This window comes from Ursus americanus, chromosome 35, assembly GCF_024610735.1.
Source record: "Ursus americanus isolate L20-20 chromosome 35, mUrsAme1.1.p, whole genome shotgun sequence".
NCBI lineage: Eukaryota > Metazoa > Chordata > Mammalia > Carnivora > Ursidae > Ursus > Ursus americanus.
Genome location: NC_142161.1, coordinates 17,716,688 through 17,743,596, shown reverse-complemented (window position 1 = coordinate 17,743,596; position 26,909 = coordinate 17,716,688). Strand labels below are relative to the sequence as shown.

The window sequence follows — 26,909 nt, the reverse complement described above, 5'->3', positions numbered from 1 at the left end:
TCTAATTTGCTGGTATATAGTTTTTCACAAGGGGGAAGAAGCAGAGGAAGAGGGAGAAGCAGGCTCCAGGGAGCCCAATGTGGAACTTGATCCCAGGACCTTGAGATCATGACCTGAGCCAAAGGCAGACAGCTAACTGACTGAGCCACCCAGGTGCCCCTCACGATATTCTTATCATTATTTCTCCTCTCTCATTTGTGATCTTATTTATTTAGGTCCTTTCTCTTTTCTTTTTGATTAGTCTGGCTAGAGGTTTATCAATTTTTTTAAAAGAATTTATTTATTTATGTATTTATTTAGCATGAGCAGGGGGAGGGGCAAAAAGAGAGGGAGAGAGAAACCGAGCACAGAGCACAGAGCCTGAAATGGGGCTCTGTCTCATGTCCCTGAGATCATAACCTGAGCTGAAATCAAGATGCAGATGCTGAACCAACTGAGCCACCCAGGAACCCTGAGGTTTGTCAATTTTTAAAAATGTTTTAAAAAAACCAGCTCCTGGTTTCATTGATCTGTTTTACTGTTTTTTAGGTTTCTCTATCATTTATTTTTGCTGCAATCTTTATTATTTCCTGCTTTCTGATGGCTTTAAGTTTTGTTTGTTTTTATTTTTTTAGCTCCTTTAGGTATTAGGATAGATTGTTTATTTGAGATTTTTTTTTTCTTCTTGAGTTAGGCCTGTATTGCTCTATACTTCCCTCTTAGGATCGCTTTTGCAGCATCCCAAAGGTTTTGAACCATTGTGTTTTCATTTTCATTTGTTTCCATGTATCTTTCTTTCTTTCTTTGACATCCTGGTTGACCAATTTATTATTTAGTAGAACGTTGTTTAACCTCCACGTATTTGCGGTCTTTCCAAATTTTTCTTGTGGTTGACTTCTAGTTTCATAGTATTGTAGTCAGAAAAGGTGCATTATATGATTTTAGTCTTTTTGTATTTGTTGAGGCCTGTTTTGTGAGTTAATATGTGGTCTATTTTGGAGAATGTTCTGTGTGCACTTGAAAAGAATGTGTATTCTGTTTGCTATTTTAGGATGGAATGTTCTGAATATATCTGTTAAGTCCATCTATTCCAGTGTGTCATTCAAAGCTGTTATTTCCTTATTGATTTTCTGTTTAGATGATATCCATTGATTTAAATGTGGTGTTAATGTCCCCTACTATTGTGTTATTATCAGTTACTTCCTTTATGTTTGTTATTAAGTTCTTTATGTATTTGGGTACTCCCATGTTGGGTGCATAAATATTTGTGATTATTATATCATCTTTTTGGATTGTCCCTTTTATGATTATATAATGCCCTTCTTTGTTTCTTTTTGCAGTTTTTGTTTTAAAGTCTTATTGTCTGATATGAGTATTGCTACCCCAGCTTTCTTTTGACATCTATTTACATGATAAATGTTTCTCTACCCTGGTACTTGCAATCTGCAGGTGTCTGTAGGTCTAAAATGAATCTCGTGTAGGCAGCATATAGATGGGTCTCGTTTTTTGATCCATGCTGCCTCCCTTTGTCTTTTGATTGGAGCATTTTGTTCATTTACATTCAAAGTAATTATTTTTTTTAAATGATTTTCTTTCTTTTTTTTTTCTTTTTTTAAGATTTTATCTATTTGAGAGAGAGAGACAGCCAGTGAGAGAGGGAACACAAGCAGGGGGAGTGGGAGAGGAAGAAGCAGGCTCCCAGCGGAGGAGCCTGATGTGGGGCTCGATCCCAGAACGCTGGGATCACGCCCTGAGCCGAAAGCAGATGCTTAACCGCTGCGCCACCCAGGTGCCCCTCAAAGTAATTATTGATATATATGTATTATTGCCATGTTATTACTTTTTTTATCATTGTTTCTGGAGGTTTTTTTCTGATCCTTTATTGTCTTTGTCACTTTTGGTGTCTCCTTTGCACTCTTTAATATTTCTTGTAGGGCTGATTTAGTGTCACAAACTACTTTAGCTTTTGTTAGTCTGGGAAACACTATCACTCCTATTCTGAATGATAGCCTTCCTGGATTGAGTATTCCTGGGTGCAGTGTTTTCTTATTCAGCACTTTGAATATATCATGCCACTCCCTTCTGTTTTTCCAAGTTTCTATTGAGAAATATCCAGCAAGCCTTATGGGTTTTCCCTTGTAAGTTAAGACTTCCTTTGTCTTGCTCTTTTTAAGATTTTTTTTTTATCATTATATTTTGCAAGTTTCATTACAATATGTCTTGGCCGACTTTTGTTGATTTTGATGGGAGTTCTCTGTGCCTCCTGGATCTGAATGTCTATCTCCTTCCCCAGATTAGGGAAATTTTTAGCTATTCTTTTTTGAAATACATTTTTTGCTCTCTTTCTCTCTCTTTTCCTTCTGGGACTCCTATAAGACAAATGTTATTACATTTGATGGGGTCACTGAATTCCCTAGGTCTATTCTCATGTTGCAGAATTCTTCTTTCTCTCTTTCGTTCAGCTTTATTAATTTCCGCTATTTTGTCTTCTAGGTCTATTTCTCTGCTTCTTCCAGCCTGCAGTTCATTGCATCAAGTCTGTTTCCAGTGTGTTTATTGCATTCTTCATCTCTGATTGATTCTTTTTTAACTCTTTTTTAAAGAAAGATTTTATTTATTTGAGAGAGAGAACTACAGGGGGGAGGGGCAAAGGGAGAGGGAGAAGCAGACTCACTGCTGAGTGCAGAGCCCAATGCAGAGCTTGATCCCAGGACTTTGAGATCATGACCTGAGCCAAAGTCAGGTGCTTAACCAACTGAGCCATCCAGGCACCCCTTAACTCTTTTATCTTTATGGTAAGGGTCTCACTAATGTTTTCTTCTTTTCTCAAGCCCAGTGCATGTTCTGTGATTATTGCTTTAAATTCTCCATCAGGCATATCATTTATATCTGTTTTGATTGGATCTCTGGCCATGGTCATACCTTCTTTCATTTGGGGTAAATTTCTCCATCTTGGTATTTTGTCTAAGTCTCTGCCTTCTTCTTTGTGCCAGAGAAGTCAGTTATGTCTCCTGCTCCTGAATGTACTGACCTTATGAAGCAGAGGTCCTGCAGTGCCTAGGCCTGGCACTTAAGGGAGTGTCTCTGGTGTGTACTGCATGGGCCCTGGTGTTGTGTTCTGGCTGCTCTATCCTAAGGCCAGTCCTCTGCTATGGGCAGTGTTTGGTCCCTGGCCTGACGGTGGTGAGTTTTCACTATGTGTGCTCTGGTCTGTTTGTGAAGTGAGACGTCGCACCAGCTCCACCAGAACTGAGGCCCTGCAGAACTGTCTGACTGGGAGACGTGGTGTGGGCAGGGGTTTGTGGTGGTCTTCTGGGGAGGGGCCTGCCACGCTGGGACTGAGGCAAGCTTTACCGAGAAGGGTAGTACCGCAGTGCACCAGTGGGGCTCGGTGTAAGCAAGTTAGGCAGCCAGTGTCTGTGCTGTGCTGTTTCCTGTAGGTGGCTCTGTGTTTATGCTGAGGGGTGGGGGAGTGACATGGTGCCAGCCAGCTCCTTTGTTCCTGGAGAGGCCTCCCTGTAAATGCTGCCTCTCAGGGATACACTTTGAGAAGAGTGAATAATCTCTGTTCTGTGTGCCCCAGGCATTCTTTCTTTCTTTATTTTTTTTAAATAATTTTTATTTTGTTATATTAGTCACCGTACAGTACATCCCCAGTTCCCAGGCATTCTTTAAATTGCTGTTTCCACATTGTCTGCCCCCTGCGTTGTTTGCCTACCTTCTCTCCAGGAGTAGCATAGTGTCCTTTGGGCTCTATCCCAGAAAGCTGGCTGACCTTTAAAAACTCCAGACTTTAAGCCACGCTGGTTGCAAGAATGCACCAAATTCAGCCCCTCTCAAGTTCCAAACCAATAACTTTGGGAAAATATTCTCTTTGTGTGTTCTCCGGTGTGCTCTTCTCTCTTACCCTTTCTTGGGACCACAGCTCCTTCTCCTCTGCAGCACCCATGATCTGTTTCTCTCCTAAACCATGTCTCCACACACCTTCCTTGATGTGGCCTCTTCTCTCCCTTTAGTTGTGGAGTTTGTCTTCAGGTCTATTTCTGGTGTATTTAGGATGACTTGATAGTTTTCTAGTTGTGTTCATGGGACGAAAGAAGTCTAGGGTCCTCCTTCTCCCCTGCTGTCTTCCAAATGCTCCCAATAAAAATCTTAAAATCAATGACTGAATAAATCTATATTCTCAATATCCAGGATTAGTCATTGCTAACATCTTGGCATACTAGTTTTAATTTTTGTAAAAATGATAAACATGCATTAATAAAACCCTAGATCATATCTCCTAGAAATTCCCATATAGTAAAAATCATTCTTGATAACTTTCATGCAGATAGATAGAAAGATAGAAGAAAGAAAAGTAGAACTTTGATAAAAATGAAATCATATTATTGATATTTAAAAAATAATGGTATTTAGTTAATTTTGTTTGAATTTAAAGGTAGAAAAACAAGTGAGTAAAATTAATTGTTAACAGTCAGACAAGTATTTCTTTAACATAGGGATTTTATTTCTTAAATTATCTCTTGAAGGCTGGAAAAAGAGAATTTTCAAAACATTAGGATGTTGGAGTCATTTAAAAAAACTTTATGCTTTAATTTCCTGCCTTGAAAGGTGAAGCAACTAATACTGTAGTTTCTACTACTCCTTCCCCTCCCTCCTGAGTTTTGTCATTTATTTTGCTGTTTTTGAATTGAACAGACATAAGGATTACCTTCCCCGTGGTTGTTTAGTATTAGTTTTATATTTAAGTTGATTCAGTCTCACTAGCAGTCTCTTTATTACAGCTTCTTTATTCTGAAGATCTTTATATCTCTTCATCTCCTAATTGGCTAATTTCACTGTCCGGCAAACTTTCAAATACATGCTCATGGCTACTGCATTATTTGTGTTATATTTTTATATTTACTTATAAAATATTATTTTATAACATATATTTTTGTGTTACACTTTATTACTGAATTTATACACACTGCTTCCTTAAATTCTGGCATTTTATGTTCCAGCAGCAACCTGACATCTTTTTCCCACTCCCCTTTTGTTTGATGGTCAATGGGTTTTTCTCTTAACGTTCAAAAACTTCACTAAATTTGTTTTAAAGGCTTTGTTTTAAAATTTCCTGGAACACAGGGTGCTCTTTTTGATCTGCAGGCTCAGTTGTTTCTCCATTTCTAGGAAATTTCTTATATTATACCTTTGGATGCATCTTCTGCTTCATTTGCTGAGTTCAATTCCAACACATTATCCTTGCGTTGGATCATTTTTTTATTAGCTTTTGCCTAATAGTTTTATCTTTTTTTTTTCTTTCTCTTAGAAGTCACTGTGATGGGGCGCCTGTGTGGCTCACTCGGGCAAACACCTGACTCTTGATTTTAGCTCAGGTCACGATCTCAGGGTTGTAAGATCGAGCCCCGCATTGGCTCATGCACTGCACATGGACCCTGCTTAAGATTCTCTCCCTCTCTCTCTCTCTCTCTCTCTCTCCCCCTTCTGCCGCTTCCCCACTCTCTCTCCAAAAAAAGAAAAAAGTCACTGTGATTATCTTATGCCTTTTTCTATGTTAACTAATATGATTTTCAGCAGTGTCTATCCTGTTCCTTGTTTCAAATTTAATTATCTCTTCTCATTCTGTTTTATCAACTTGTCTTTGGGTTCTTTTTTTTTTTTTTTTTTAACTGATATTTTTATTTTGTGGTGTGAAACAATTGTACTGTTTCTTCTGTTCTTTGAATTATGCTTTTCTTATATCTCGGTTTCTTTCTTTAGCTTCTTCATGCATGTTCCTTGCTGTAATAAGTTTGCATAGTATCCATGCCATTTTTTTTTTAAACTTTCTCATGCTTGGTGCTCTGACTAGATAGTATATTTATTCAGATATAGTATGAGTGACTTGATCCTCTTCCCAGAATATCTTGAAAGCAATTATTTCTTTTTTCCTCTCCAAGTATAGTGAAAGGGATGAAATTTCATCCTATCCACTTCTCTGTCATCTGAGGTAATGACAAGGAAGGGAGGGAACTCAACATTCTTAGAGTAGTCAGACTCTGCTCATTCTCCTAAAAGAGTGTTACATGCCATGAAACGGAGTTCATCTCTTTTTCTGGCAAAGGGGTGTCTCATACTAGAGGTTTTGGGTCACTTTTACATTTAGTGAATTGCTCTGAAGCCTTCAGTTCCAAAAGAACGTTAGCATCATTTCTAACTTTCCAAGTTTCCCTTGTTTCTTCTCAAGGGTCGTTTCCATAATATCTCAGAAAAAGAAACTAGATAAGTATATCCATTCTGTTCTCTTCTTTCTAAATTTGTGGATACAGTGAAGACGTGGTCCAGTCCACAACAATCTTCTCGCAGGAAGCTGCTATTGTATCTTATTCTTTTCTATCTGTTTCTACAAGTTTTTTCTTCCTCTCAGTCTTCCTCTGTCCCCTCCTTTGCCATCCCCCTTTGTGTTCGGGGACTTTTACATAGTTTTAAAAACAGAGCTCAAATGCAATAATTTATTTGAAATTTAAATACTTCTTTTTCTATATTCCCATAGCTAATAAAGGAATCTTATCACATTGTGATGGTAATTCGCATGCATATTCTTTTCCATATTAAATTCTGATCTTTCCCTTCCTATTGAAAGTGTATTTAATAATTGCTTGTGAAGTAGGTAAACAAATATCTAGCAGAACATCTAGCAGCATGGAATATTTTCTAAAGTCTTCAGTGTTGAAATACACATTTTAAAAACCAACTGCAGTAGTAAAGCACCTTAGTTCATTGGGCATGATTCCCAGCCTCCATCTTCATGTCGTGACACCTTGAATAAGTATTTATTATACATCTGGGTGTGGTAGACCAGGATCTCTAAAAATAAAGACATTCATAGATAGAGAATATATTTTCCATTATCTTTGCCTTGTCTTTTAGGACAATTATCACTTTCTCAGGAGGCATTTACAGAGCATCTGAAATACCACCCTATACCAGGATGTTCATGGAAAATATCTGTGATTCACTTGTTTTGGCCACAGTGCTTGCTCACTAATGACTGTGAGAAAACAATTCTAGAGAATGGAGGAGCTCTGTGTCTCCTTTATACAAGCTACCATATAATGTCTGAAAATTCATACTTCCATCTCTTCTCCTGCGAACAACATAATTAAATATTCATTTCCATTATTAGAATTCCCGTATAGTTAACTTACAGTGTTATATGAGTCTCGGGTGTACAATATACTGATTCAACAATTCTGTACAGTACTCAGTGATCATGATAATAGGTGAACTCTTAATCCCCTTCACCTATTTCACCCATCCCCCTACCTAGCTCCCCTCTGGTAACCATCACTTTGTTTTCTATAGTTAAGAGTCTGTTTTTCTGCTTGTCTCTCTTTTTCTTTGTTCATTTGTTTTGTTTCTAAAACTCCGCAAATCAGTGAAATCATACGGTATTTGTCTCTCTGACTGACTTATTTCACTTAGTATTATACCCTTTAGCTCCATCCATGTTGTTGCAAATGACAAGATTTCATTCTTCTTTATGGCTGAGTAGTATTCCATTGTATGTATATCATATCTTCTTTATCCATTCATCTGTTGATGGACACTTGTACTGCTTCCACAATATGACTATTGTAAATAGGGGTGCATATCTTTTTGAATTAGTGTTTTCATATTCTTTGGGTAAATATCCAGTAGTGGGATTACTGGATCATATGGTAACTCTATTTTTAATTTTTTGAGGCACTTCCACAGTATTTCCACAAACAGGCTGCACCAGTTTGCATTCCCACCAGTAGTGTGTGAGAGTTCTTTTTTTCCCACATCCTCACCAACCCTTGTTTCTTGAGTTTTTGATTTTAGCCATTCTGTCAGATGTGAGATGATACCTCATTGTGGTTTTGATTTGCAAAATCAAATGATGATGAGTGTTGTTGAGCATCTTTTCATGTGTCTGTTGGCCATCTGTATGTCATCTTTGGAGAAGTGTCTATTCATGTCTTCTGCTTATGTTTTAATTGGATTATTTGGATTTTTTTTTTTTTTTTTTTGCATTGAGTTGTATAAATTATTTATATATTTTGGATATTAACCCTTTGTGGGGTATGTCATTTGCAAATATCCTCTCCCATTCAGTAGGTGTCTTTTAGTGTGCTAAAAGCTCTGCAGAAGTTTTTTATTTTGATGCAGTTCTAATAATTTATTTTTGCTTTTGTTTCCCTTGCCTCAGGAGACATATCTAGAAAAATGTTGCTACGGCTGATGTCAGAGACATTTCTGCCTGTGTTCTCTTCTAGGATTTTGGTGGTTTCAAGTCTCATTTGGGTCTTTGATCCATTTGAGTTTATTTTTGTGTATGGTGTAAGAAAGTGTTTCAGTTTCATTGTTTTGCATGTAACCGTCTAGTTTTCCCAATACCGTTTGTTGAAGAGACTGCTTTTTCTCATTGCATATTCTTACCAAATTTTTCATAAATTAATTGGTCATATCATGGTGGGTTTCTTTCTGGGTTTTCTCTTCTGCTCTATTGATCTATGTATCTGATTTTGTGTCGGTATCATGCCATTTTGATTACTACAGCTTTGTAGTATATCTTGAGGTCTGGGATTGTGATACTTCCAGTTTTGTTCTTTTTTTTGAGATTGCTTTGGCTATTTGGGGTCTTTGGCGGTTCCATACAAATTTTAGGATTATTTTATCTATTTCTGTGAAAAATGCTGTTCGTATCTTGAAAGGGATTGCATTAAATCTGTAGATTGCTTTAGGTGTTTGGACATTTTAACAATATTTGTTCTTACAGTCCACGTGCATGGGATATCTTTCCACTTGTGTTGTCTACAACTTGTTTCATCAATATTTTCTAGTTTTCAGAGTATAGGTCTTGCACCTCCTTGGTTATCTTTCCATTTTATAAAATAAAATTACTCATTGGCTTCTTTCTAAAACAACTACAACCAAAAAAAGAAGATATAAGAAATAATTACTGAAATTACTTCCTACAGTGCCTTTTGGCTATCAGAGGAGAATGTGAATTAAAAATAGGCGGTTAAGTAGAGATCCTCCATACAGGGAATGAAGTGATGTTCAACTTACAATAAAGGATATTTTTAAAACAAAACAGCCATTTCCATCATCTTGCAGTGTGCAAGATCACAATGTGAGACCACAAAAGACACTGACCACTTAAATTTGATCATAAATGGGAAATCAGGGGCGCCTGGGTGGCTCAGTCATTAAGCATCTGCCTTTGGCTCAGGTCATGATCTCAGGGTCCTGGGATCGAGCTCTCTGCTCAGTGGGAAGCCTGCTTCTCTCTCTCCCACCCTCCCTGCTGGTGTTCCTTCTCTCGCTGTGTCTTTCTCTGTCCAATGAATAAATAAAATCTTTAAGTAATAATAAATAAATGAGAAATCAGTATAAAGTTTCTTTCTTTCATTCGGAAAGTTCTTCTACTCCGATAGCATCATTTAATGATTGTCTATAAATGGTAAAATTGAGCTTCACTTAAAACATCTGACCTAAAAAGAACAAAACAGAACAACAACAAAAATGTGACTTTGATCAACCAGTAAACACTACTGTGACATGCAATTAGATATCAACTAAGGTTTTTTCTGGAAGGTGTGCAGAGTACATCAATAAGAATCTGATTTATTTGAATTACTTACATAAAAAGACTAGATCAAGAGCACACAGAATAAAATTGTGTTTCCCATAGTAAAATGAGTCAGAACTGTATTTGCTATCTTTATATGATTAATGTAATGAAAATTAGTTTAAGGGTTTGAATTATAAATTTTGATTGCTGTGTAGATTAGACTAGTAATTACCAAACTTGATTCAAATCTTCATATCTTTTGGGCTCTGGAGATAGCCTAAGATCAAAGTGCATAAATGTTTTGATTAACCTAGTTTCCCTAATGATATCTGGAGCATTTTTCCCCCCGTTAGTATAAAAAACTGTTGAAACTCCTCTTTTCTGATATTGTAATATATCTTAAGCGATCCGACATTATAACTCAGGAGCACTTGTTTTTAGGCATCATTTTGGGCTATCTTTAGGATGAAACAAAGAAAGACTGATGTGTAAGTTTACTTCTTTGTTGTAATTTGGTTGTCATAAATGTGCTGCTTGACATTCAACCCACTATTTACATTGCAGTCTTTAGGAGCCAATAAGATTCATCAATAGCTCTTGTTTCTTTAGAACGTCCTCACACTAATGCTAGAATGCTATGTACAGCAGTAGTTTCTGCTGACTAATAACTTTGCTGCCAGTAACAGATGTCATGAAGAGAAGCTTACAAGTCTTTAAGTAGCCTACATTGGTTGTGTAGGAAAATGCCAGTGAATTTCCGCGTGGAGATCTGATTTCTAAACTTTTTATTAATTCTCCTTACTAGTTTAAGACTTTCTGTCTTTTATTAAAAGATTTCCATGCTTTTTTATGTTGTGTTTAGTGTACTAAATAGTTTTTGGCTTGTAGTTTAATCATTTTGGGAATTAAAAAAAAAGAATAATCTCTTGCCGTAGAAACAATATGGAATTAAAAAAACCCACTAGGCCTTAAAAACACATAGTTTCTTCAGTCTCTGACACTGCGCTTCCATATGGACATCACATTACTCACCCTGACTGTGTTATTTGCTGCTGAAATCTGATTTATATATCTATGGAAGTTGGGCATGTTCCCGCCGCAGCCATGAATAATGAAAGTTGTGAAAATTTAGCCAATGGCATCAAGCTGTTTGCTTATACAAGCAAGGGTAAAAGAGACTTTGAAACAAATAAGCTTTTTTATTATCACATTAAATATGTATGTTGTAACATAAAATATCTCAAGGTTTTACAGTGTACATACACAAGGCCCTGAAGATGTCTCTTTATATAGTACAAAACCTCATAAACTGTTCATCTGACCAAAGAATATCCATCTTCCCTTTGTGGTCCAGGGAGAGAACTGAGTGTAAGGTCGTGTATAATGCAAATGGTTCTTTCCTCAAGGCATTGTTCTCTGAACTAGTTCACCTTAATGGCTGCCGTCATTTATGTAGTCACTGTATTTTCTTTGATGGATCGTGATGACACTGAGCTGCTCTCGGAAGGATGAGGGCGTTGTGGCAGAGCAGTTTAACAAACGTAGAAGCTTCTCCGTCACAGAATTGGTGCTGGATTCAGGCTGTGTCTACGTGCTCAGACCAATCTGTATATTTTGATTAACCTATTCAGTGAAATTGGAAATTCACCCTCACACCAAGACATTAAGACAAAGAAGGCCTCTTTTGAGGAAGTCCAGAAAGAGTGCTTTCTTTGTGTGTTAAGACAGAGCCTTGGGCTACCAAGGGTATCAAACACTTTTCTTATGTCTTTCTAGCAATCTATGAAAGAATGTTCTATAGGTATTTTATGTAAAGATCAGGTGAAATTTGATTTAACAGCTTTCCAATACTACTTTTAATTAGGTTTAAGTTAGAATTTTGTTATAGATTATAGGGAAAAAGAGTCAAAATTAATATATGTCACAATGCTAGCTGCCACTACTCAATGCAAAATTAGAATCACCTGAAACAGGATAATGTCCATTTGTCTGATGTAGCTAAACTGTAAGAAGAGAGTTAAAAAAAATAAAGGCCCCCATTCATTCGGGGGAATGAAACATGAGAGACTATGGACTATGAGAAACAAACTGAGGGCTTCAGAGGGGAAGGGGGTGGGGGAATGGGATAGACCGGTGATGGGTAATTATCTCTCATAAGGAGTAAGGAGGGCGCGTATTGCATGGTGCACTGGGTGTTATACGCAACTAATAAATCATCGAACTTTACATTGGAAACCGGGGATGTACTGTATGGTGACTAACATAATATAATAAAAAATCATTAAAAAAATAATAAAAAAAAAAGGCCACCATTTTTTTTCTGAAAGCTGGGGTGATTTTTTCCCCATTCCTGTGATAAGTGTAATTCTATGATTATTCATAGATAGGGATAAAGCAAGATGATAAAGCTGGAAAAGGAATAAGATAATAATGGAGTATATCTATAAGAAAACATACAAAAGTGCTTATTGTTTCTTTCTCTAAATAATGTCTGACGACCAGCTTGACTGATTAATTACGCTTTTGCTTGGCCCCAGTCCCAGTTAGTTGGCTAGATTTGAATAATTGTTTTATTACACAAACATCATCTATAAGAAAGTTAATGTTGGGGGGGAAAAAAGATGTAACTCCAGCGTATTTTGACATTTTTACATACACACATATGCCTTTATAAACAACATATAGAATTGTTTTGCCTGTGTTTTGAATGTTCAAAAAGGGCCTACAGACTTACCTTTTTTATTAGTATTATGTTTTTTAAAAAGATTATTTATTTATTTGAGAGAGAGCGCGCGCATGCATGAGCGGGGGCAGGGGTAGAGGCAGAAAATCTCAAGCCGACTTGGAGCAGAGCATGGAGCCTGCCACCTGACCTCTGTCTCATGACCCTGAGATCATGACGGGAGCCAGAATCAAAGGCTGGACTCGTGACCACGTGCCCCTCAATATTAAGTTTTTAAGATTTATTCTTGTTGATATATGTTACTTTTACTCTTTCTTAAAGAAAGGGTTAAGAAAAGAAGAAGAACCAGTGCTTTGTTTCTGGAAACTGATGTGCCAAAATTCCTATCTCATTCTAACAGTTACTTTCTCATCACCTATGTAATGAAACAGATGCGAAGGTCAGTTAATTCATTAGGGTAAACAGTCAAATTGTTTGGAAGAACCCAGTACAAAGCTGCAGCAGGCCTTGACGTTCTGTACTCGGGGTGAGTGAGCGCTCCTGCCTGTTCCCACTTCTCCACATCTTGAGTTTGCTTGTTCTAACCTCCTATCTGGGCTCCGTAATTCACTGCCTGTTACTGATAGGCAGTTGGTTTGAGGCTAGCTTTCTCTTTATTAGCATGGCAAGAGGTGTTCCCCTTATTCTGTGCCCTAGTTTGGGACTCAGCAGGCTCAGGGACTCCTGGACATGCCCTGACCTTGTGATTCCCACCCTTTTCTGCTTAAGAATTCTTACCCTAGCGTATAAGTACCAGTCACTTACAGTCATACAATAATTGCTGGCAAAGTAGTTTGGATACGGGTAGCCTAAAATTTGTCTTTCTCATCAATTCTCAACATAAGCCGACTTTCAGTGAACATTTTTGCATGTGAATATCAAATCAAGAGAAGGAAAGAAGCAGATGACCTCGATGAGATAGATGTGTGTAAAGCACCTAATACAGTGTGTGGCACATAGAAAACTTAAGAAATGACAATTATTATGAAGAGCTAAGTCAAGTTGAATGGTGGAGTTTTTTTTTGAAGTTTTGTTTCTTTCTTTTTTTCTTTTTTCTTTTTTTATATTTCCAGCTTGGATTTAGGCTAATAAAGAAAGACCAGGAACTATTTTTTGTTTGTTTGTTTTGTTTGTTTGTTTGGACTAATAAAGAAGAGGGCACTGCTTTCTGACTCACTGCTCTCTCTTTCCCTTTTATTGGAGGCAAACAGGAGAGACCACAGCACCACTAAGTCCAAGAGGACAGAGTGGGAAAGAGGCGGAGTCAGAAGAGGGGAAGGAAACTGACTTCCTCTCCACAAAAATATAGTGGGTCCCATGATAAAGAGAGTCACTGATAGCAACTGGTGTTTTGAGAAGAAAAAAGATTCCGGGGGAAAACTTATGTAAGGAAAATTTGTTCTTGATTTTCTTCTAAAAAATGTCTGAGGGATAGAAACACACAGTAAATACAATAACTTTAACTCATATTCTATGATTTATTCTTTAAAGGACAAATATCATCTGGGACCAGGCATAAAAAAATGAATTCATTTTCATAACTATCACAAAATTTTGATATAATTGCATACTTTCCAAGTGACCTTTAAGTTATGATAATGTTTGAAGCTGGCTTTCCCAATGGATGGGTTGCAATTATAAGGCGATAGTTATAATAGCTCAGGTCACAGGTGGAATAATTGAATATCATTAACAATGACATTTGATTATGTTTCTTCATTTTTTCCAATGATATGTCAGGTTCCTCATGAAATCGGAAACCATAGGGATTCATTATTGGTAGGGTTGATGGTATTGCATTTTAAAGCCATCTAATAAATTAGCATTTAACACTGAGAGATCTCATCACGAACTCAGAAGGTTACTTTTGTTTTAAAGAAGACTTTTGCAAGGAGAGGCAGTCCTCCCCCCCCAAAAATCCCAAAAAACATTTAGGGAATCCAGGAGATAAAGATGCTATCCAAGAAAATGGATCTTGGATTTTTGCAATCAATTATTTTGTCAGAATATCATTCTGTGGCAAAAGAAGCAGGGGGAAGGGAGAGATTACATGCCAAAAATTACTAAGTCCAAATTCTTATGACCTCACCAATTTTGTAGTTCTCTGTTTCCAGTTTTTTCACATATTTCTCTCTCCATGTGGTTATCCTTGTTCTTTTCTAGCTCATTTCCTACACTAAAAGAAGTCATAAATGTAAAGTTCTGTGTAGAGTCAGAATTCTCTCAGAAATACAGATTTGCAGGAGTGTCAGAGAAAAAAAAACATTTATCACATCTTTCTTATTTGATTCAATGATTATTTTATTAGGTCAGGCATGGTTTGGGTTAGGACCTTCATAGCCAAACCATGCCTGACCTAATAAAATAATTTTTTTTTCTTTTTAAAAAAATATTTACTATGTTAACGTGTTGACATAATATTGTTGGAATTCCAGGGTTTGCTTTGCCTATCAACCAGAGTCTACTTTGTGAGGGAGAGGGTTTGAGGGTGTCGTTTCTATGTAAAATGAAAGGAACACGTGAATCAGGTTCAAATGGCAAGTGTTTGTATGTATGTGTGTGTGTCCAGGCCTACCTCAGAGATATTGTGGGTTCAATTTCAGACTACTGCAATAAAGTGAATATTGCAATAAAGTTAGTCAAATGAATTTTTTAGTTTCCTAGTGCATATAAAGTTATGTTTATATTATACTGTAATCTATTATGTGTATAATAGCATTATATAAAAAAATAATGCACATACCTTAATTAAGAAATGCTTTATTGACAAAAAATGCTGAATGTCATCTGAGCTTCCAGTTAGTGGTAATCTTTTTGCTGGTGGAGGATGTTGCGTCAGTGTTAATGGCGGCTGACTGATCAGGGTGGTTGTTGCTGAAGATTAGGGCTGCTGTAGCGATTTCTTAAAATAAGACAACAGTGAAGTTTGCTGCATTGCTTAACTCTTCCTTTCGCAAATGATTTCTTCGAGCATGTGATGCTGTTGGATGGCATTATACCCATAGTAAAACTTCTTTCAAAGCTGGAATTGGGGCACCTGGGTGGCTCAGTTGGTTAAGCGGCCAGCTCTTGATTTTGGCTCGGGTTGTGGTCTCAGGGTGGTGAGATCAAGCCCCAGCTGAGGCTCCATGATCAGCGGGGAGTCAGAGCCTGTTTGAGATTCTCTCCCCCTCCTTCTGCCCCTCCCCTTGCTTGTGTGCTCGCACACCCTCTCTAAAATAAATAAGTAAACCTTAATAAACAAAACAAAACAAAACAAAACAAAACAAAACAAAACACTGGGGTTAATCCTCTGAAACCCTGCCGCTGCTTTATCAACTACATTTATGGAATATTCTCAATCCTTTGTTGTAATTTCCACAGTCTTCACAGCATCTTCATCAGGAGTAGATTCCATCTCAAGAAGTTTAGTGGCCATTGTAGGGTTATTCATTGGCCTAATTTCAATATTGTTGTGTTTCAGGGGTTAAGGAGGCCTGAGGAGAGGGTGAGAGATGGGGAGATGACTGGTTGATGGAGCAGTTAAAACCCACAACATTTATTGATCTAAGTTTGCCATTACATATGGGTGCACTTCATGGTGCCCCAAGACAATAATAATAATAATATTGAAGATCACTGAGCACAGATCACCATAACAAACATAATAATGAAAAAATATGAAATATTATGAGAATTACCAAAACGTGACAGAGAGGCACGAAGTGGGCAAATGCTGTTGGAAAATGGCACTGATAGACCTGCTCCATACATGGTTCTTACAAACCAGATTGTAAAAAACTTCACAATGAAAAAAAAATACAATAGAAGAAGGGTATGCCTGTATTATGTTTTCAGCATTGCGTGCACCAACATCTTGCTGTCCTGAAGGTTTTGGAGTTTATCCTTGATGAAACATGAAATTTCTGACTTTACGGAGGCATTTATAGAATGCTTTGCATTATTGTTAAATCTAATACTTTAATATAGAACAATGTATTTCTCAGTCTTTCGCTACATACTTGTAATTCGTTTTCCTCCACAAAAAAAAAAAAAAAAAAGAAAAAAGTCAGTGTCATCAAATATGGGAATGAATATATAATGTGACATTTTACATTTTATTTATTGGCATTTAGTTCTCTGAAAAGCCTGCTTAATTTGCTATTAAATGAAAATGGGCTGTTTCCAGAACAGCTACAACATTGTATTGCACTGATATGGCTTCATACTTGTCTTATCAACAGCAAGTTATTAGGGGGATTTATACACGTATGGAAATGTCAGCTATGGTGTTCTGATGTTTTACTGAATGTTTACTACTGTAATCATTATTCAATGCTTGCTTTTGGTTTAGGATTACATCTTTAATAGCACCAAAAAAATTTAGACAATCGCTTAACAGATTTGATAGTAATTCCTTATGGCTCTTTTGGAATTGTGGGGTCTGATTAATTTACATACTTGTCTAATGGTCCACATATTTAATTCTTTAAAAAGATTTTATTTATTCATTTGAGAGAGAGAGAGAGAGCGTGCATGCATGAGGAGGGAGGAGGAGCAGAGGGAGAGGGAGAAGCAGACTCCCCGCTGACCAGGGAGCCCATGGTAGGGCTCCATCGAAGGACACCCAGGATCATGACCTGAGCCAAAGGCAGATGCTTAACCCACTGAGCCACCCAGATTCCCCTCACATTTTAAATTTTTATGGCAGATAAATTCACTGCCACTATTAAATGGTTTGGCCACCATTTTCAAAGCAGTTAATTGTGTTGGTTTTAAAATGAATTTTAAAAGAGAGTATAAAGTTACCTATGTTTATATCTATATGAAGCAATATTTTAAAGCATGTTGTTGTGTGACCTTGAGTGACTAACACCACATAAAGGTGAAGGTGATTCTGAAGTAAAATCATGAGGTAATATAAGTGGCAAAGTTGGCTACTTGTAGATGGCTCAAAAGCATTCTTATCTATACCAGTGGGCATTTTTAAGGCAGCTGAAGATTGGAACTGCATTTTCAGAATGTGTGCACATTCATTGTGGGAATACTGCTTCAATAGTAACTTCAAATAGCTCTAAAGTCCAACAGATAGCTGTACCAAGATAGAGAGGGCATTAAAATATTTTCACAATGTTTGTTAGCTTGTTCATTTTATACTGCAATTCTTAACAATTTAGGGAGAAAGAGAAAAAGGTAGACAAGTAGGAGTGACACAATTCAAATGCTGGTTATTAATATGGTGTTATAAGCATATAGATAGTTTTCTGGAAATAAACATTTGTAGTACCAATCTCCCTCATGATGGTAAGGTAATAGATCTATTTGAAACAATTTTTTAAAACATTTTGCCAAAATCGCTGTCTGTCTACCTATCTATCTATCTATCTATCTATCTATCTATCTATCTATCTATCATCTATCATCTCTCTATCATCTATCATCTATCTATCATCTCTCTATCATCTATCATCTATTGCTGAAGTGTATGGATACAAGGTGCAGACAGCATGATGCTTCACCCCTAAATACTTCAGCATCCTTCTTAGATACCATAATGTCATTGTCACACCTAAGATGATCAACAGTAGTTCAATAATATCATTTGATATTCATTTTTATTCAAGTTTCTGCACTTGTTTCCATACTGTCTTTTAGAACTGAAAGAAATATTTTGATATAACGTTTTGTCAAGTGAATCAATTTCTCATATCCATATGTCATAATTATATTTTGTCAAAATAGTCATTGGCCATTGAACAGGTTTGGGTTTCCATGGCCCCAAGCCACCAACTGAACCCACTAGAGTAATTTGCTGGAATGAGAAATGCTAACTGCCAAAACGAAGAATGTTAATCAGCAACCAGCCTGACTATGATTTCCAAGGTGCTAATCACTTGGAAAAGTTACCTCTCATTGGCTCACTCTATAGATAATTGCTAATTGAAAAGCAGCTAGAATAGTAAGAAGGTATATTAGCATGTTAATAGGTCTTTGTGCCCAAAGGCTTTGGATGATAAATTATAAAGACTACACTAGCCAGATGGACAGGATTAATTAGCATGCTGGTATTACCTGGCGTCCTATGGTGGTTGAGGGTAAACAAAGTGACCATAACCATTTTGGCATAGTTTATTTATTACTAAATTGCTTGATCTTGGTAGTTAGGAATAGAGTTTTATTCTGTAGTTAGAGCAATAAATGAATCAGTAATTCTGTATATTAATAACTAGCAAAGCATCTTGTCCTTTTGTACCTTGGCCAAAATCAATCTTCTTGTGCTTTAATTTCCTCCATTCCTAATAAATGTAATGGGCAACCATTAATTTAATGGTTTAGCCGTTAATTTAACCATTTAATCTCTTCATGCATCAGTTTCATCATCTGTAATATAAACAAGCCAAACTAGAAATTATCTAAGATTCTTCCCAGATTTGAGTTTTATGGGATTGTGGAGATTCATGACCAGCAACAGATTTGGAATGGAGGAAAAGTATGCTAAAAGGAAATGCGTTGTACTAGGGCAACTGAAACCAGTATTTCCAAATGAAAACAACCTATAAACAAAAATACTAGGGATGATTTTATATTTCCCAAGTCATGCATCTGCCTTATTGGTTGGCCTCCTATGTGGGTATTCCCCCCCAGGTAAGGAGATGAGTATTTTGTGTTTTCTTCCCTAGAACTGCCATGTCTATACAGATCTTTGGGAATCCTGGGAAGGAGAGGGAGAGATTCCCATCTCACCTCACCTGGGAGCCGGAACACTTGTGAGCTCAGTAGGAGGAAATGATATTACTTTCAGATTTCTTTATCTCAGTGGTTTCAGTTGTACTGAAGTGAAACTATTTGACAGAGTAAAATTGTTCTGCAGTTGTGACAGGAAGAGTCAAGTTCGTATTACAGGAATCCTTTCCTCACATATATGTGGCTTTGCTCAGAGTTATTTCTGCTACCAAATGTAATGACAGTCACGTTTAATGAACACTATTGGACGGGCATAGGGCAAAGTGCTTTACAAGGAGTATTAGTATTGTAATCAATCCTCACAACAGCATGACGTCACACTCTTAATAGCCTTATCTAATAGGTGAAGAAACTAGAGTGTAGAGAGTTTAGGCCACCCAACTAAGTTAAGGGGCAGAGCTGGAGTTTAAACCTAGGGCGTGCTCTCAAAAGTGCTCACTGCTGTTCCTGATTCGGTCTCTCAGGTTACAGAAGGCTTCAAGTCTTCGCTCGGAAGCACCTAGAGCTCCATGTCTCTTAGAAGGGACCTAAGAGTATCAGCAAACCCTGACAGTTTTCCTTTGTCTTCCTTGCTTTTTATTATTCCAGTTGCTTGTAGCATATGGCTCAGCAGCTTCTTTAGCTTCCCAGACAGGAGACTTGGCAGTTTTGGTGTAGAAGGGACTTAAGAACTGGGGGTGTTGGCTGCCAAGGTCCATTTTATTTTTATTTTATTTATTTATTTAAGAGAGGGAGAGACAAAGAGAGAGGGAAGGGGGGGGGAGAGAAAGTGCGTGAGCCGTGACCAGGGCAGGGAGGGGCAGAGGGAGAGAGAGAATCTTAAGCAGGCTCCACACTCAGCATGGAGACGGACTCAGGGCTCGATCTCACAAGCCTGAGAGCATGACCTGAGCCAAAATTAAGAGTCAGACGCTTAATGGACTGAGCCACCCAGGTGCACCGCCAAGGTCCACTTTAGTTATGCACATCTTTAACTCACCTAGCATTCACATAGCATTCATCTGGGTTGTGATTAGTACTTTAGGGCTAGCATTAGCCTTATCTCAGCGTGATGCCCCTCACCAGTCACTTTGATATTTGGCAGCTAATAGGTGGCATTGATAAAACATGTTTAAAAATCAAGTGTGTTGATGTGTTGACATCCCTGGAAGGTCCACATTTCTCTTTTACAATAAGAGACATTGTTGTTTATGACCTTGGTTTGGCTGGTAGCTTAATATTATACTCCTGCCATGTTTTGTTGGTACTCCAAAGTGCTTTTTCCTCCAGTTTGTCTGACAGTGACTCAACAGATAGCATAACACTTAAATAGCAGAATTCAGTTTATTTTCCACTTGGTGCAAGGCACGCGGTTCCAGGGGGTGAGGAAGTCTTGTGTGTGCCTTGAATAGTAAAGAGTGGGATTCTCTCAACTTCCTTTATGGTGTTTTGCTGTTTTGAGATAAAAAAACCCAATTGCTTCTGCTTGCTGCCGCCTGCCTAGTCTACGGGAACGGGGGGGAAGGGGGAAGGGGGAAGGGGGAAGGGGGAAGGGGGGCTCTGATGAGCTTAGTGCTTCCTGAAGCCTGGTGGTGGCCACCCAGGATGGCAGCCTGGTGGTGGCTTTGGCAGGCTGGCCACCAGGCTTCTGACTCATGGCTTCCAGAGCCAAGTCACGATGATTGTGCCTCTGGAGGCCTGGGAAGATTCTCAGCATTCTGGGGACTCCAACACTGTAGCCACGAACGGGCGAGTAGACTTCCCAAAGAAGCAGCTTGCGCACCAGTGACCCAGGTTGGCCTTGGGGAGACCCGGGTGGTGAGGGATGACTTCTCCAGCATACTCCACACTTCACAGGAGCTGTTACTGGAAGCGGAGCCCAGGCGGTGCTGGTAATAGTTGTGGGTGGCCACGAGTTAGCCGCTGGGGGGATGACTCCCATGCTGTTGCTTGTGGGCTGGTGGAAATTCAGTGACAGCTTTTGGTTTTATTTAAAAGCCTTTTTTTTTTCTTCTCAACCAAAATTTATCCAATCATATAAAAAATGGAGGAAGTTCGAGAGTTATATTTAATTAACTATTTTGATATTATATTAGTGGTGTATCCATAAAATACATGGAACTTCACTGTTCATCTCAATCAAAGTACTCTAGTACTCAAAAGTACTCAAAACACGGCTCTGATTCCATTGCTGTATAACACTGGTCACCTGATGTAATAGTTGGTTCTGGCTACTGTAACAGAAGACTGGGTGGCTAAAAGAACAGAAATTTATTTCTCATAGTTCTGGAGGCTGGGAAGTCCAAGATCTAAGTGCTGGCAGATCCCGTGTCTGGTGAGGTTCGGCTTTGTGGTTTGCAGATGGCCATCTTCTTCTCATGCCCTCATGGGGTGGAGAATAGAGAGCAAGCAAGCACTCTCATGTTTCTTCTTGTAAGGACCCTAATCCCATCATGAAGATTCTGTCCTCAAGAATTAATTACCTCTCAAAGGCCCCACCTCCTAATACCTTCCCATTGGGGGTTAGGATTTAAATATAAGAATTTAGGGGCGCCTGGGTGGCACAGCGGTTAAGCGTCTGCCTTCGGCTCAGGGCGTGATCCTGGCGTTCTGGGATCGAGCCCCACATCAGGCTCCTCCGCTATGAGCCTGCTTCTTCCTCTCCCACTCCCCCTGCTTGTGTTTCCTCTCTCGCTGGCTGTCTCTATCTCTGTCAAATAAATAAATAAAATCTTTAAAAAAATTAAAAAAAAAAAAAGAATTTGGAGGGGACACAAACATACAATTAACATAAACATATTAATACATCTGGTTAATAATTATTAGTAATAATAATGGTAGCTTACATGTATCATATACCTCTGTATCCCAGACCATGGGCCACATATTTCCCAAGTATTACTTTACTTAATCTTCAAATAACCTGATGAGATAAATACTAAGTTTTAAAAATTCCTTGTTGAAAGGAAAAATTATCAACTATCAAATTATCAATTAATTAATTCAATTAAAATTATCAATACATATGTTGAACAGTAAAGAACTTAAAGTGAAAAGCAGCTTTGTGTGCTATTTCTCTCTACGCCACGTTCCACTCTTTCTCCTCAGGGGCAACCTCTTCTAATTGTTTCTGATTCTTTGGTTAGTTATCTTTAAAACTTTAGATATATGGTAACTGTTTTGTTTAACAAATTTCATGGGCTCTTTATCATATTATTCCATTTGTATGAAATGTCCAGAATTGGCAAATCCATAGGAACAGAAAGCAGATTAGTGGTTGCCAGGGGCTGGGGTGGGGAAGTTTAGAGAGGGACTTCCTGACTTCTTAATGGATATGGGGTTTCTTTTTGAGGTGATGAAAATTAGATAGGGTGATGGTTGCACAATATCATGAATATACTAAAAGCTACAAATTGTACGACTAAAATGGCTAAAATAGTGAATTTTGCCTCAAAATATTAAATGGCTCTCTGGTTAGAAAGTTACCCACCTTTGCATTTTCAATGTTTCATATTTATGTTATTATTTTTAATTTTTAGCATCTTTTTAGAGTTGAAAAATTGAGGCAAAGAGGATAACTGTCCCAACATTATACAAATAGTAAAGCCGGGGTTTGACCCCAAGTGGTGTAACTGCAATGGACTGTCCATGTAACCACTACTCAATACTTCCTCCCAAATGGCAGTTTGGGTGGCTGAAACTCTGAGTGGAAAGGAAGTGGCATTGAAATTAACTATTGATTAATCTTGCAGTTGTCTAGAGACAGAAGATTTTTCTCATACATGAGAACTTTTACTTAAAAGAATGCTTTTATGTCATACCAGTATGATCACCCAAATTATCATTAGACTGATGAACCTTACCACACATGAAAACAGGAACCCAACAGTCGATTGAAGAAATGCTATTACGCTGAGTTAGGGATTTGTTAAGGTAGAACCAATCCAGTTTGGTGCATGAAGGGTTACAGCAGCTTCCTTCTAATATCTGTTTAAGGAAGTGATTTGGGAATTAAGCAGTTACAGGTTACTGTTATATTTATACATGATCCTTGACTGCTATTAGTATGGGTTAACTGCATCTCATTCGTGATCTTGATTGAATATGTCTAATAAGCAGCTGGAAGGAAAGTGTTTCTGTTCTGTTTTCAAACGTGATAGAAATAGCCTCCTTTACCATTGCCAAGGAAAGGCGTGGGAGAAGAGAACCACCCTTTCCTTCCAAGGCCAGGGAAACAGTACTAGGAAATGGTATGCAATATCACCAAAGTCCCAGAGTACTTAAGCGAGGAGTGGAAACTGTCTCAGAAAGGGAATATGTTTTTCAGAAAAGTCCCTGTACCTTAGCCCTGGCTTGTTCTCTGTTTCAATATTTTATTTAACATTCAGTAATTCAACAAGCAAATATTTATTAAGTGTTAGACTTCTACAGTGAAACCACTGAGCTGAATTTTGTGGGAACAACAGAGGTGTAGAATACATATCTACCCTTGAGAAGTTTATAGTTGATCAGATTGGCAGACAAGATGCACATACAACATGAAACTCCGAGGGTCTTTGATCCAATATAGGATTTAACTGAGATCTGTACGCTGTAATGCCACTGATAAGTGCTGAGAGAATCTCGAAACACCTTTTTTCTTTTGTTATTAGCAGGGAAGATAGCTTTCTTCTTGTTTTTTTACCCCCAAGTTAAACAAAATACCTCCCCTTACTACATTTCTTCTCATGTCTTAGTATACCGTTTGAGAAGAGATTATGGCAAACACCCAAAAAACAAATAATTCAGTTAAGAAATGGGAAGAAGACATGAGTAGACATTTTTCCAAAGAAGATATCCAGATGACTAATAGACTCATGAAAAGATGTTCAATATCACTCATCATCAGGGAAACACAAATCAAAATCATGATGAGATACCACCTTACTCTGCTGTATTCTAGTCTCTGACTATATATATAGAAATTATTTCTTAAAAAAATAATTGTAATTTCTCTATTAGCTCAAAATGTTGGTCTTGCCAATGGCAACGTTTCATCTAACGTACTTCTTCAGCCCTTTGTGCACACTGGGAATCGAATAATTATTTGTTGACAAAATGTGTCCTCTTTTGACTCTCGTCCTTTAGCTCTCTCCTGCCTTCACAGGTAAACTTCCTGAGGGGTTTCCTGCACCTGTGATTGATCCTTGGTCCTACCAAGGTCATCATGACTTCCTTGCCCCTAATTATGAAGGACACTTTCAGTCCTTACCTTCCTTTTGCCTTGGAGGAGGAACTTGGGTGCTTGCTGTTAACTCCTCTCTCCTGGAAATAGACAGTCTGGGTTCTACTGTCACCTCTCCTTTCTCCAATCTTATCTTCTCCAGGGCCCTCTCTACTTTTACAGTCAAGTGACAGTTATGGGATAAATTGTGTGCCCCTCTAAATTCTTGTGTTGAAATCCTAACCCATAGTACCCCAGAATGTGACTGTATGGAAACAGTTTTTAAAGAGGTAATTAAGTTAAAATGAGGTTGTGAGGGTGGGCCCTAATCCAACCTGACTGGCATCCTTACACGAAGAACAGATTAAGACACAGACAAGCACAGAGGGAAGTCCACGTGAAGACACGGGGAGAAGGCAGACATCTGTAAGTCAAGCAGAGAGGCCTCGGAAGAAGTCAATCCTGCTGCCACCTTGTTCTTGGACTTCTACCTTATAGAACTGTAAGAAAATACCTTTCTGTTATGTAAGTCACCTAGTCTGTTGTATTTGTTATGGCAGTCTTAGCAGACTAATGCAGTGACCTTCCAGACAGTGAATCTGATGGTGCCACTCGCCAGCTTAAAATATTAAGCTATAGATCAGTAGCAGTGTTCTTTCAATAATTCACTTGGCATTGCTGACCTGGGCAAGGTTTCCCAGTCTCACCACATACACACATCTTAGAGCTCCAACCATCGTGTAGTGTTCTCCTGGGTACTCAAGCCTCCCTCTGTCTGACACACTCCTGCTCTCCCTCCTCCTCTTCCCCCACACCGTCATCTTGGCTAGCTTTGTGGATCCTTTAGGTCTTAGCTTGGAGAAGGCTTCCCCCTGAGCCCTGGTGGGTTCTCCCAGCCTCTGCATTTACTTCTATCCGGCACTTACCATATCGCTATAGTTGTCTGGCTACTTGTTTGTATTCCCTCCAGGCTGTAAGCTCCTTGAAGGCAGGGAAAACATGCCCTTCACTTCTATCTCTAGAAACTGTCTGAGTACCTGGCATACAGTAGGGTCTCAGGATTTGTTGAATAAATGGTTGAGAGCTTATTGTTTAGCAGAAGAGAAAATTATTTTCCTAATTCTGGTGGTTAGCTCGATCACATTGGGTATGAATACAAATATTAAAGTTACCTTAATTCTGTTGATCTGTTTGATTTTGCAAATTGTCTATTACAGAAGATACTTATTCTTGGAGTAAGAATTTGCCACTTTGCCTACTTGTTGGTACATTACTCAGCCTCAGGATTCTTAGTTCTGTGAGGTAACTGTAGCTGCAAGAAAAATAAAAAATAGATACCATATAAATGTTAAATATTGTTTTATTATATTTCCTCCCTCCCCCCATCTTCCTCCCTCCCTCCCTCCCTCCCTTCCTTCCTTCCTTCCTTCCTTCCTTCCTTCCTTCCTTCCTTCCTTCCTTCTTTCCCCTCTCCCTCTTTCTCTTGTTTTATGTGGAATCCAGTCAAAAGAGAATCTGACATAAATGTGTTATTTTGGAAGTAACCAACGCACCTTCTAAGACTACATAAATGGGGGTGCGTTAGGGAAATGAGCCCAAAAATGTTTGGTTTTCATATGGCAAATTTAACTGGTATTTCGAGCACTTGAGGAATCAACAACCAGTATTTTTACTTGTGAAAGACGGGTTAATTTGTGCTTAAGAAAACCCTGGAAGAATGCTTGTGTGAATGCCAATTCTGCAAAAGTCCTTGGAGCCCAGGAAATGTGACTCTTTCAGCTCCTTGGCATTAGAAGTTTGGCATCGTATGTCCTTCAGAGGTGAAGAGGGCTCTGCATTAGGAATAGCTGCCTGGCTTTAAAGAAATAATTTTGGTTCTGGCAGTGGGCCAGAATGAGAAATAATTTCATCCACTATTGATTAACATGTTTATAGTTAAAACTGATTTTCTGTAACAAACAGCAGAAATGTAGCTCAGGGTTTCTGGATGGAATATATATATGTAACCTTCAGGCACAGTCAACATTTAAATTTTTTTTAAGCATCCCACACATTGAGGATATTCATAAGCATCTAATTAAAGAGAATCAAAATTAGAATTTAGCAAAAATATAGAGACCACTGGCATATTTTATATTTAAAATTAAAAAAAAAATGGAGACCCCGGGTAAACTCCGTGGTATCACAGGTTACTTTACATTTTTTTTGAAATAACCATAGAAAAGGGAAAGAAAATAAAGAATATCAGGAAAAATCAAACTGTTCTCTTCAGTTTGAAATTAAAAGCAGAAGCCAAAACACCAACCTCTAAAAGCTCTTTAAAAATACACTTCTATTTATTTAAAAAAAATCTGACTAGCTGAATTCTCTTTGATTTATTTTGTTGACCATGCTTGACTTATGATACCTATAAAACCTGACACGTGCTTTGGTGTTGATGTGTTCCCAGCGCAGAAATGCTAAAGCACTCTGTAGTTACTATTATCAAATGCTGAATCTCATTTTAGCAATGATAAAAGGCCCCTAGTATTAAAACACTGGGTTTATAGATGATAGATGAAAAATGTATTTTTCAAACCATGGCCTTTGTGGTAGAACATGACTTGCTTACTATGGAAATATCTCCAGCTGCCTAGAAACGTTGCCTAGCAACCCCTGGAAACACAGAAAATCTAATATCATCCCTGAGTTGCTTGTGGGTAAAGGGATTATTAAAAATA

The 26,909-nt window shown here is 38.0% G+C and overlaps 1 long non-coding RNA gene and 1 pseudogene across 8 annotated transcripts in view; one reads left to right on the top strand and one right to left on the bottom strand.

The window, feature by feature from the left end:
• The window catches only part of LOC123793773 (uncharacterized), a 601,572-nt gene that overhangs the window by 202,969 nt on the left and 371,694 nt on the right, over positions 1 to 26,909 (top strand). The window lies entirely within an intron of this gene.
• On the bottom strand, positions 20,416 to 21,863 carry LOC148107123 (pancreatic progenitor cell differentiation and proliferation factor pseudogene; annotated as a pseudogene).